A 13,171-nucleotide genomic window follows, 5' to 3' on the forward strand; every position below is an offset into this window, starting at 1 on the left:
CAGCATTCTGTTACACTGATGTGACCAGTGGGAAATATGCTGTGGGGAGGGAGAAGCCTCTGGCCCAGGAGCCAAATGCAGCTCTACAAGTCTGGCCCTCAAAAAAGACTCCTCCCCAGGCCACACCCCTTCCTAGGGCAAGCCTCCCACTTGTCCAGCTCTACCCCTTTCTTAAGGGCATTGGCCTCACTGGAATGGGTCCTTGGACTGTGACCATGCCTCTATCTTGCCTGGATAGGGAGCGGAGAGATGTATGTGGGTTAGGGTGTATATAGAAACCTCTGACACATGTGGCTGAACAATTGCTTACTGAAGCAAGTTCAAGGTCAGGTCCATGGCCCCACACACATTTGCCTCTGGATCCATCAATGCCTGTCATGCAGTTACCAGAAGCTTTCCCAAGGGGCAATGCAGCCCTCGGACTGGAAAGGGGTTCCATTCTTGCCATTCGGACATGAAAAGTGATGCATTTGCATTGTTCTGCACAGAAGAGCAAGACCCATAGATCAGCTGTTGGAGAAATGGGCACCTGTTCAAAGTTCTTCAAATTAAACCAGAATTCATGGGTGAGATAGTGTGCATGTGTGTGAGGCACCCCAGGCAGAGCAAATCAGAGGGATCGTACAGGAACAGGACAAGGGAAACAAGACTCATTCCAAGATGCAGTAATATCACATGTATATTGATGCAACACATCAAAATTGGAAGTCTTACTGCTAGAATCTGATGCACTCAATAAAGAACTGAATAATTGCAATGGGACAGGCCATTAATTGCTTTTTGAGATGTGTGTGAGCATGGCCCGAGCTGTCTTTGAGGGCTGCCAGATTATCGCACAAATGCAGATCCCTGAACCGACAGGCGAGGTGTTTGCCAGCAATTTCTTCGGCTGGCTCCCATTCCTTTTTGCTGAATGCAAGTCAAAGCAAAATCATATGTAGGGAGTGGGGAGTGGAGAAGGCAGCAAACTGGAGTCGTGTTTTTGTGTTCATCTACGTCTCCAATCCATGAAAGGCTTAGCAGCATTAGTATTCCACACGTCATGTCAGCTGCTGAAGGGTGTGTGCGGGTTTGTGTGTCTTGAACTGGGACCTGCAGTGACCAGCAGCCTTCAGCTCCTTACTTCTTGCACAATCAATCAGCCAAGCCATAAGGTAAGATGGTCTCATAGGCTGCAGTATCAGCCTGTGTGCTCTCAGCTAACCCTGAAGATTGTAGTTACATGCTAAAAAGGAGAGGGTTTGTGCACCTTCAATAAGTGTGTGACACGCTGCACCTGCTGAAATCTCTTCTACCCAACATTTCCCCCCAATGCTCTTTACTGAGTTTTCTTTAACATAAACAAACAAAATAAATACTCTAAAATTCAACAGTCATATGTCTACTTATTTTCTAAATGCTCCACCGCGCACAGACTTCCCTCCCTCCCTTCAACAGCCTTTCATATTGAATTTTCTCTTTTTTTGCAGATTCTTAATAGCATCCTATACACATCACAAAATTTATTTTAATCCTACTACAGTCTTTAAACTTCTACAGTTATTACCTATATACTCAACAAATTTACTCCATTCGTTTTTGAACTTTGTTTCCTCTTGGTTACGGATCCTGTGGGTCAGTTTTGCTAATTCTACATATTCAACCATTTTTGTCTGCCACTCCACTAGTGTTGGTATTTCCTGAGTCTTCCATTTTTGGGCTACTAAGATTCTGGCAGCAGTCATAGCATACATAAATAGTCTCTGATCTGCTTTTCTTATTTCATCTCCTATCAACCCCAGCAAAAAGGCTTCCAGGGTTTTGGGGGGAAGGTATATTTGAACAGTTTTTTCAATTTGTTGTAAATCATATTCCAAAACTTTCTCATTTTTTCACATGTCCACTACATGTGAAAAAGCTTTCTCCTCTACCCAACAATTAATGGTGTCAGAGTCCTGAGGAGGTCAGCTGAGCTTGCAGCCTGATAGAGAGGCAGCAGACCTGATCAAATCCCTCATTGAGAGCTGGGTTGACAGTCTGAGCAACGTGTTGCCTCTAGTTTCCTTGCCAGCCTCATAAGAACATAAAATGAGCCTGCTGGATCAGGCCAGCGGCCCATCTCATCCAGCATCCTGTTTTCACAATGGCCAAATAGATTCCTCGTAGGAAGTCCAAAAACAGGACCTGATCACACGAACACTCTCCCCTCCTGTGGTTTCTGGCAACTGGGATTCAAAAGCATCGCTGCCTCAAACCACGGAGCCAGAGAATAGCTATCGTGGCTAGAATCCTCAATAGCCTTCTGTTCCATGAATGTGTCTGATCCTCTTTTAAAGCCAGCTAAGTTGGTGGCCATCCCTGCCTCCTGTGGGAATGAGTTCCATAGGTTAACCATGCGTCCATGCGCCCTGTGTCAGAGCACAAAATGAAGGAAGGATTCTTGGGGATCAGAATCCCGGGGATCCATTTCACAGGGTGAGTTGAGCAGGAGAACACTCAACCTGTTTCATGAATAAAAAAAAGAGGCGGCTGCAATTTTCCAGGAGTGAAGGCACCATTTAAATATAGTTTCACACACAATGGAGTCTTGATATGACAGCTAATAATTGCATGTGAAGAACAGAGTCTTAATGGAAATTGATTCAGTGGAGCGTAGGTGTGACAGAACCTAGAATCTCAAGGGAGCAGGGAAAGGCCTCCTCAGACTGGGGCTGCCATAGGCAGAGGAGATTTGACTGCCTTGGGGTTGTGCTCAGAGAATAGACCTGTGCTTTCTAACTTGTTCATAGACAATCTAAAGTTAGGAGTGAGCAGTGAGCTGGCCGAGTTTGCCGATGGCACTAAATTGTACAGGGTCATCAAAGCAAAAAAAAGAGATCCTGAAGAGATCCAAAAAGGACCTCTCCAAATTGAGTGAAGGAGCAGTAAAATGGCAAATGGAATTCAACATGAACAAGTGTAAAGGGATGCATGTTAACAGTGGTGGAGGAAGGGGGATGTGGTAGGGACGGGCCGCCTTGGGTGTCACCACTGATGGGGGTGACAAGATGCCGGGCGGCACTCACCACGGGGCCTGTAGCACACATGAGTCACATGTCTGTCCTGGTAGCTCTGCGCTGCCCCAAATGGTCCACCCACCGCCTCCCCCTCAGCTGTAGGGCGGCTGAGTAGAAGGAGGCAGGTACCGGGTGGCCCGGCCCCATGGGCAGCTGGCACCGCCCCTGGGCGCAGGGTACACGCACCGCACCAGGCGCCCGATTAGCTTGTTCCGCCACTGCATGTTAAGGCAAAATAATCATCATTTCACACATATGCTTAAGAGGTCTGAATTGGCAGTAACGGACCAAGAGTCCTAGTAGACCTTGGCGTCATATAGATAGATAGATAGATAGATAGATAGATTCTTTATTGTCATTACACAAGTGCAACATTGCACAGTGCAACGAAATTGGATGTCATCCCTTAAAAAAAAAACAAAAGCAAAACAGCAACAACAACCAAACAAACCACATTCCAGCCACACCCACACCCACACCCATCAAACTCCCAGGTCACACTATCGAGTTACAGCATTCAAAAAGGCCACAGCTCTTGGATAGAAACTATTTTTCAGTCTATTTGTCCTTGACTTGATGTTTCTATATCTCCTGCCAGAAGGCAGTAGTGCAAACAGACTGTATCCCGGGTGAGATGCATCCTGCAGGATGTTGTTTGCTTTCCTAAGACAACGGGAACCGTACAGTTCTTCCAAAGATGGGAGAGGATGACCAATAATCCTTTGGGCTGTGGTTATGACCTTCTGGAGCACCTTCTTCTCCCTAGTTGTACAACTGGAGAACCAAGCACAAATACAGTATGTGAGAATGCTCTCTATGGAGCCTCGGTAGAAGGACACCAGCAGTTTCTCACTCAGATTGTTCTTCTTTAAAAGTCTGAGGAAATAAATTCTCTGCTGAGCCTTCTTCACCAGAGCAGTGGTATTTGCGCTCCAAGTCATGCCCTGATCGATAGTCACTCCCAAAAACCTGAATTCCGCCACCCTCTCCACCCGTTCCCCGTTGATATACAAGGGCTGAATGACCGCCTTTTTTGTCCTGTAATCCATCACCAATTCCTTGGTCTTAGCTGTATTAAGAGCCAGATTGTTCTCTCCACACCAAACACAGAGCCGCTCCACCTCGTCCCGATAGGCGGACTCATCCCCTCCTGAAATGAGCCCCACCACCGTAGTGTCATCAGCAAACTTGATGATTTTGTTGCTGGAATAGATGGCTGTACAGTCATACGTATAGAGAGTAAAGAGCAGGGGACTCAACACACAACCCTGTGGTGAGCCGGTGTTAAGGCTAAGGGCTTTGGACATATGTGACCCTACTCTAACCCTCTGAGAACGTTCTGACAAAAAATCCAAAACCCAGAGACAGGTGGAGTTGGAGAGTCCAATCGCCTCTAGCTTGGACACCAGTCTATGGGGGAGGATAGTGTTAAAAGCAGAGCTAAAATCCACAAACAGCAGCCTCACATAACTCCCCGGCTGCTCCAGATGGGACAGAGCAGCATGGAGAGTGGTGGTGATAGCGTCTTCTGTGGATCTATTTGCCCTGTATGCAAACTGGTAGTTGTCAAAAATTGGTGGAAGACAGGAAATAATGTGACGGCGCACCAGTTTCTCAAAGCACTTCATGATGATTGGAGTCAGTGCAACTGGTCTGTAGTCATTCAAACTACTGATTGTGGGTTTTTTAGGCAGAGGAACAATAGTTGACGACTTCAGGCAGGGTGGGACAATAGACTGGTGTAAGGACTTGTTGAAGATCTTAGTAAAGACCCTCGCCAGCTGATCCGCACAGCCCTTCAACACCTTTCCAGTGATGCCATCAGGTCCAGCAGCCTTCCTCGGATTCACCATCCTCAATACCTGTCTCACCTCGTGCTCCTCTACAGTGAATGAGGGGCCCCTATGGGCTGGTGGCTGTAATACCGACGTCTCAGGTGGCTCCCTCTCGAAGCGAGCAAAGAAGAGGTTAAGCTCCTCCGCCAGCAAAGGGTCACCGTCGACAGCACCAAGGTTAGGTTTATAGTTGGTAATATGCTGAATCCCCTGCCACATCTGTCTTGTGTTGTTGCTCCTTAATTTATCCTCAATCCTCTGTCTATAATCCAGTTTCGCCCGTCGAATACCCCTCTTCAAGTTTGCTCTTGCCACACTGTAAAGCTGCACCTCGCCCGACCTGAAAGCCCTGTTTCTTTCCCGCAACAGGCATTGGACCTCTCTATTCATCCAGGGTTTCTGATTGGGGTAAAACCGGATGGATTTATTTACTGTGACAGTGTCTGTGCAGTGATTGATATAGCACAGAACTGCCGCCGTGTGCTCCTCCAGGTCTGAACGATCGAAAATATCCCAATTGGTTCTCTCAAAACAGTCCTGCAGCTGGTGAATAGCACCTTCAGGCCAGATTTTAACAGTCCTTGATATTGTGGGAGCCCGTTTCCTGAGTGGGATATATGCTGGTACCAGGAACAGAGACATATGGTCGGACTGGCCCAAATGTGGCAACTGTAAAGCCCTATAGCCGTGATTTACATTCGAATAAACTTTATCCAGTGTCTTGTCCCCTCTTGTGGGACATTTCACATGCTGATAGAGCGTTGGGAGCACTGTTTTAAGATGGCGGCGCGCATAGACGCTGCGGCTTAGTACTCTCCCTTGTTTTTCAGCGTTTTGTTTTGTTTTTTATTATTTTTACTTGTTCTGAGTATGTCTGGTCGGGCAAGAAAGATTTACAGCAGGCAGGAACTTCTGAAGGTCGGGTTACAGTGTGTACAAGCTGTAAGAGCTGATTATTTAGATCTATCATCTATCAACTGTCATCAACTGTCAGCCAAGATGGCGGTGCGCACAGACGCTGTGGCTTAGTGCTCTCCCTTTGTTTTTCAGCGTTTTGTTTTTGTTTATTTTTACTTGTTCTGAGTATGTCTGGCCGGGCAAGAAAGATTTACAGCAGGCAGGAACTTCTGAAGGTCGGGTTACAGTGTGAACAAGCTGTAAGAGCTGATTATTTTCGCCCAGATACCGTTCCTGTGGGAGTAGCCAGGCCACCGGGCTCTCCATGGATTACTATGCCTCCAGGGAGGAGGCGAAGGCGGCGTAGAGACAGGAGGCAAAGGAGGGGTTGTCGGGCCGGCGTCCTGGTAAGATTGCAGAGGAGTCCATCTAAACCACCACTCCCTAGCATATTTCTTGCTAATGTGAGATCTCTTGCCAACAAAATGGATGAATTGAGGCTGCAGGCAGCAAAGAACAGCCTTGTAAAAGATTGCTGCGTTTTATTTGTCATTGAAACATGGCTTCAACCGTCCATACCAGACATAGCTATTCAGTTGGAAGGCTGTGCGGTACATCGTCATGACCGAAGCATGGACTTCGGAAAAACCAAAGGAGGGGGGCTGTGTGTATATGTGAACAAGTGCTGGTCTAAAAATTCTAAGACTGTGGGCAGTCACTGTTCACCAGATTTGGAATTTGTAGCTGTTAAATGTAGACCAGCCTATCTCCCTAGGGAGTTCACAGCTGTTATGCTAACTGGTGTGTACGTGCCACCAGATGCTAATGCCAACTTGGCTTTGGGATGCCTGCAGAGCCTTATCAGCAGCCAGCAAGACAAGTATCCTGAAGCTGTGCACATATTAGATAGCTTGATGAAGGTGTCAACACAGTGTGCAGCAGCTGAGAAAAAGGCAACTTCCATGCTAGGGAGCAATGGGAAAGAAATCGAAAATAAAGCTACAGATATCAGAAAAGTTATTATACAAATCTATGGTGCGACCACATTTGGAATATTGTGTATACAGTGGTACCTCGGGTTACATACGCTTCAGATTACAGACTCCGCTAACCCAGAAATAGTACCTTGGGTTAAGAACTTTGCTTCAGGATGAGAACAGAAATTGTGCTCTGGCGGTGCAGCAGCAGCAGGAGGCCTCATTAGCTAAAGTGGTGCTTCAGGTTAAGAACAGTTTCAGGTTAGGAACGGACCTCCGGAACAAATTAAGTACTTAACCCGAGGTGCCACTGTAGTTGTGACTGACTCACCACGAAAAGGATATTGCAGAGTTGGAAAAGGTTCAGAAAAGGGCAACCAAAATGTGAGAAAAGGTTGCTGCATTTGGGAAGTTTACAGAAAAGGCAAGTAAGACGTTGCATGAGAGAAGTTAGTTTTTAATTTCCTTTTGGCTGCTCCTTGGTTGTGTGGCTCTGGACGGGGGGGCGGGGGGTCTCATGATGAGCTCCTGCACTTCCTGATTCCCACCCCTATTTGGCAGTGGCACCATGGCTCTTAAAGAGCATTCCCAGAGAGGCTCTCTTCTGTGTCAGGTGAAAAACTTTTTATTCGCCCACACTTCAAAACTGTGTTTTAAATCCGTGCTGTAAACTGCTGTGTTGTAAGAATGGATGTTTAGTTCTCTTCTCTTCTTTTCCGTTCGCTTTCTAAGATTATTATAGATTGTATTTTTAATATTGTTTCGTATGTGGAATATTTAGTGATGGACTGCTAGGCAAAGGCCATCATCAACTTCAGACAGCTCTCCAACAGGTACAGTTCACGGGATGCTTCAGGTATCCACTTTTGTGGAGCCCCACCATGTGATCAGCAGCTAACCCTTCATGGAGTTCCAAACCTACTGGTTCCAGCCAAGCTCCAGTAAGCCCCATGACGGACAGCTATACAACAGGTGAAGCCATTCCTGGCATAGAGATGGGCCCATGCTGCACATGGCACCTCCTTCCCTGCTCATTGTTGCTCATTGTGCAACTGTTAAGTGCGGAGGAGCCCTGCCTAGGTGACTGGCTGAGGTTTTCTTTCTGAAGCCCATTTGACCCCAGAAGCTGTTCAATAAAGGCAGCTTGCGAACAACTTTTTTTGTTTTATTTGTCACCCAAATGGGCCACCTGATGATGATGATGATAAAATTTTATTTATATCCCACCCTCCCCAGCCAAAGCCAGGCTCAGAGTGGCTAACAACAATAAAAGTAACACAGTCTACATAAAATCAATTAATTGAAATGCATTCTGAAATCAATTCAAAATCAAATTAATGGCAACCATTGGGCTAGAGTTCTGTGAGGATTACCGAAGGAGGGGGTCAGGCTGTGCCTTGGCCAAAGGCCTGGTGGAACAGCTCTGTCTTACAGGCCCTGCGGAAAGATGTCAAGTCCCGCAGGGCCCTAGTCTCGTGACAGAGTGTTCCACCAGATCGGGGCCACGGCCGAAAAAGCCCTGGCTCTGGTTGAGGCCAGCCTAACCTCCCTGTGACCCAGGATCTCCAAGATGTTTGTATTTGAAGACCATAAGGTCCTCCATGGGACATACCAGGAGAGGCGGTCCCATAGGTACGAGGGTCCTAGGCCGTATAGGGCTTTAAAGGTTAAGACCAGCACCTTGAACCTGATTCTGTACTCCACCGGGAGCCAATGCAGCTGGTATAGCATTGGGTGAATGTGACATTGTGACAAGTGGGTGGCCTCGGGTCAAGCTGGATGTCCTAGATTGGTTGGATGCAGAGGAATAGTGGGAGGAACCAGCTGAGGAACCACCAAGGGAAGAAAGCTTAGAGCCCAAGGAATGGTGGTGGGACACTGATGAGTAGTCAGAGGGAGAAAACTAGGAAGAGAGGTGTTGGAAGCTGAAATGGTAACAGGGCTTAGTGAGCTGGGAGAGTCTGTGACAGAGAGATGTCCAGAATCAGAAGCTGAGGCTGAAGCAAGAGAGGAGGGAGGGCCAGAGGCAGAGAGGAATCAGGCTGGTGAAGAGTCATGGGAGTCTTCCCCTTCTGCTGCAACAAGCTCCCCTCCCCACTTTCTCCCAGAACCAGAAGAGGACTGAAACGGGTGGAGCAGCAGCAAGCTGCACACAGTGCAGTCTCCGATTGCTTAGGGAAAGCCCTGAAGAGGATGGGACTTACATGGCTGTGAGCAGGTGGGGATTTTCAGTCTTGGCAACTGATTCATGGGGAAAGACCTACCCGGGATGAGCTGCTGTGCTCATTAGGCCTGACACTCAGCCAAATCTGTGAAGGTTATGTTTTCACTAATACTGTAAAGGGTTAACTCCAGCTTTGCACAGTGTGAATTACTGCTGACTCACTCTGTGGCGTGTGTGTGTGTGTGTGCACGCGTGCACGCGCGCACACGCGTGTGTGTGTGTGCTGAAATAAGAATCTTGCCCACTGACCAGATCCAGTCCTCCTCTTACCCTGCAATATCAAAACCAACATAAAATGATCCTTCAAAATTTGTGTGCCTCTGGTTTTGGGGGTGCAGTTTCCCAACCAACCAGTGTGTACAAATATGCACACCCCACGGGAAATGTTCATCACACAAAGAAGCATTTCATTAGGCAAATAGCTTGCAAAAACATGCAAATTTGCACGAAAATTGTGATAAATTATCACGATTTTGTTTTTTTTAAAAGATCGCAAATTGCTGCAGAAACTTTAAGTGATTTTGAGATTGGAAAACCGAAACTGACAGAGGGAAAGCCAAAACTGATATATTTGTCCACCCCTAGTGTCTCCCTACTTTAGTGAGTGGACTGGCTGGCATACAGATGTGGCCGCATCATCAGCCTGTGATTGGTGGGAAACCAGTGGTGTTTCTGTTCATGCTGGGGGCGTGGCTGTCATAGCTGCTCCAATTTCTGTGGCGGCATCACTTTTACCTTCTCAGCCTTATTGCTGGGCAAGTCTAGGATACCAATGAAGTTAGTGCCCAGAATTTAATGCTGTTAGAAAGGACTTTGCTTCAGAATCAACGTTGGTTTCTTCTGGACTTCGGCCATATTCACGCCACATATTTAAAACACTATAATACCACTTTTGACAGTCATGGCTTCTTCTCCCAAGGAATTCTGGGAGCTCTGGTTTGTTACAGGTGCACAGAGACCCCTATTCTCCTCATACAGCTACAGTTTTCAGAGCGGTTTAACAATCAATCCCTCTTCACAGAGGACTCTGGGAATTGTAGCACTGGGAGGGGGGAAAGGGGTCTCCAAACAACTCTCAGCTCCCTCAGCAAACTGCACTTCCCAGCTTTTTGAGGGGAAGCCCTGGCTGCTTAATGTGGTAGAATGCTTTAAATTTGTGGTGTGAATGTGGTCTTTGTACCTTCCATCTCCCAATCTCTACAATGGCACACTTATGGGGTAGGGGGAAGAGAGGAAACCTAATTAGGCAGGGAAGAGAAGACCCAATACTCCCTACTGCAACCATCAAATCATCACCATGGGAGACTCGAGTCTAAACAGGGCAGAAGGCCTCCTGTGCTCTTTCACCAGTATGAGCATAAGTGGCCCTCCAACATGTCAGGAATCATAGAATCATAGAATTGTTGAGTTGGAAGGGACCCTGAGGATCATCTAGCACCCTGCGATGCAGGAATATGCAGCTGGCCAGTATGAGGACTACAGGATCTCTCTCTCCAAAACTCAGCTGTGAACCAGGATGTCCTCAGTTCAGATCTGCCCTCTGCCACAAACTCAAGAGGTACCCTTAAGTAACTGCCTATTCGCTTGGCCTCAGTCTTCCCATCTGCAGTATGGGGATAACTATATTGACCTACCTCAAATTACACAAGGCCGTTAGAGTGATTAGTCTCTCAACCACACCAGATGAATGTTATGTTTACTTGTTGCTAGAATATAATATTTCCAGTTAATTTCCTCAAGTTTTTGGAAGTGGTGAAATAGTAAATTCCAAGGTCCTTTGGAAGATGTGAGGACATGAGATTTCTACTGAATACCCCTGGGGAATTCTCAAAAGTGCAGGGAGTGAAACAGAGCTCCAAAGTTTAGCAATGGCACATAAAAATCTTGAGATTTCACACACTCTGCTAGCCCAGGAGGGACTGTACCAAGTCTGAGTATCACACACTAGAGTTGAGATCATGTATTTAAGCTGTCATGGTGTTGATTTCTCCACAACAATGGAATGGGTGGGTAGACGCAGTAGCTCCAACAGAGTCTAATAGACTTAACCTTGCAATTTCAAAAAATGAAAAAAAGGGGGGGGGATGCAGCCAATCCTGTTTGAGAGTGAGACTTAATCTGAATCAAGTGGCAATTAGCTCCAGAACCTACCGGTATTTATTATGCAGTGCCTGAGCCCCCCTGGGTGAAACGCAAAGGTGCAGTGGCGTAGCGTGGGGGGTGCAGGGGATCCGCCCGCACCGGGCGCAACATCTGGGGGTTAGGGAAATCCACGGGTTAGCGGGCGCAAATCCACGGGTTAGGGGGCGCAAATCCATGGATTAGGGGGTGCAAATTACTTGCCTTGCCCCGGGTGCTGATAACCCACGCTACGCCACTGCAAAGGTGATTCGACAAACTAAAGCTATGCTTCAAAACATGTGCCCAAAACACTTCTTCTGTCACTACTAGCTGGTCCAAAACATCATGCGTTTGTGGGGGAACGACTTTGGGGGTGGGCAAAGCACTTGACTCTCAGCCCTAGTCCTCCACTGCGAGATGAAACCATTTTGAAAGCACTGCAAAAATCATAGCTCACCAAACGGTTTAAGATTATTTTAACAAATAACAATGTGCTGATACAGTGCAGTCAAAGTGCATGGAACTTTCCAGAGCTACATAAGATCAGGTCCCTGCCCTGCACAGCTTACAATCTGCATGTAACAAGAGGGGAAGAGAGGGCAGAAGCAATGGTGGGGAAGAAGAAAAGAGGGGAGGGAGGAGAGAGGGGAGGATTACAGGTCATGATGTTTCATATGATCTAGCAGCTTAGCAGCCATAGAGGGGGTAATTAATGAAAGAGATGAAAGCTTCTGCAGGCTATATGGATCGTGTTGAAGAGGTCTGATCTAGAGATGATATTCAGACAGCTTGAGGGAGCCTGTGATTTTCTCATGCAACTCTTTATTCCTATATCCTCCAGAGAGACACCGACCATCAAAACAAGTCTGAATGTAGAGGTTGAATGGATCCAGAACCTTCAATGGCACCTTGGAAGGGTAGTTTTTTCGAAACTGGGGCTCTGGTGCTGTGTTACACACACACACACACACACACACACACACCCTTTTCAGCCAGCAAAGGGGATTCTGTGCTGCCCCAGCCTTTTGCCACCCAATTCCACCCAACTCTGCCTCCCCTTTGCCAACAACATCCCTTAAGAGACTGGTGGAAAATGTTGCTTTGGAAAGCAGAATCTCTCTCTCTCTCTCTCTCTCTCTCCCTCTAAGTGGGAGCTACTAGAACCTGTAGAAATGTTCAGACAGCGAAGGTGAAGTGCCCAGCTACACATACACAACTAACTAGACATGGAATACGGCGCTATGGGAAGAAAAGTGCAGTCAACAGACAGGCACGCAGAAGCGACGCAGACCCTGGCACCGCAGCAGAGGCCAATCTGTAACACCCCTCGCCCCCCCCCGCCCTCCAAAAAGAAAAAGAAAAAAAGGAGAGATCAAGAAGAGAAAGTCGCTGCTTTGCTTCCCCGTCTTTCCTACCTTGTCTGGAAGGAGAGATGAGCCGGGAAACGGGGAGGTGTCGAGGGGAGAGATGCCGGATCAACTTTGCAGCTTCCTGAGCGCTCGCTCGCTCCGCTTGCTGGGCTCAGTGGTCCAGAACGGGCTGGATCGGTCTAGGCGATGGCAAGCCGACAGGAAACCTTTTCCCGCTTCTGTGCTCTGTGTGTGAGAGAGACAGCGCGTGAGAGAAAGCCACACAGAGAGAGGAGACATGAGATAAGGAATCAGGGAGGGAGGGAGGGGAAGGAGGGATGCTCAGCAACCTGTGGGATTCAACAGGCGCTCAGCATCCTGGAAAGGGCACTAGGAGCACCAGCTCCGCGGCAGCCCAAGCCTTGGACCGGTCTCTCTCTCCATCCCAGCTGGGTGGAGGCAAGGCAGAACTGCCTCAAACGCCAGAACTGCAGCTGCCCTGCCGATCCGGCTGGGCTGGAGCAGTTTGCCATCTGGCAGGGGGTATTTTCGGGGCGTCAGCACGCAGGAGAGCACCCTGGGCCAGGATTGCACGCCAGAACAGGGTTTCCAGAGCGGTGGCCATCTATCCTACGGCAATAGCACTTGCATCCTTATTATTAGCGATTCGTTATTATTTGATATTACTGGGATCATTTCCCCCCAGTTTGATCTAGGATCGTCTGCGTTACTC

The 13,171-nt window shown here is 47.7% G+C and overlaps 1 protein-coding gene across 6 annotated transcripts in view; it reads right to left on the reverse strand.

Moving 5' to 3' along the window:
• The window catches only part of VWA5B1 (von Willebrand factor A domain containing 5B1), a 70,719-nt gene extending 57,548 nt beyond the window's left edge, over positions 1–13,171 (reverse strand). For 3 of the 6 annotated variants that reach the window (XM_079986787.1, XM_079986785.1, XM_079986786.1), the window contains exon 1: positions 12,505–12,734. The gene's annotated coding sequence lies outside the window, so the exon portion shown is untranslated. Of the gene's footprint in view, positions 1–12,504; positions 12,735–12,788 lie in introns of those variants that run through there. The other 3 variants (XM_079986784.1, XM_079986783.1, XM_079986782.1) reach the window with 2 other exon arrangements.

The sequence above is a fragment of the Podarcis cretensis genome, assembly GCF_951804945.1.
Source record: "Podarcis cretensis genome assembly, chromosome: 8".
In the NCBI taxonomy this organism is placed as follows: Eukaryota; Metazoa; Chordata; class Lepidosauria; order Squamata; family Lacertidae; genus Podarcis; species Podarcis cretensis.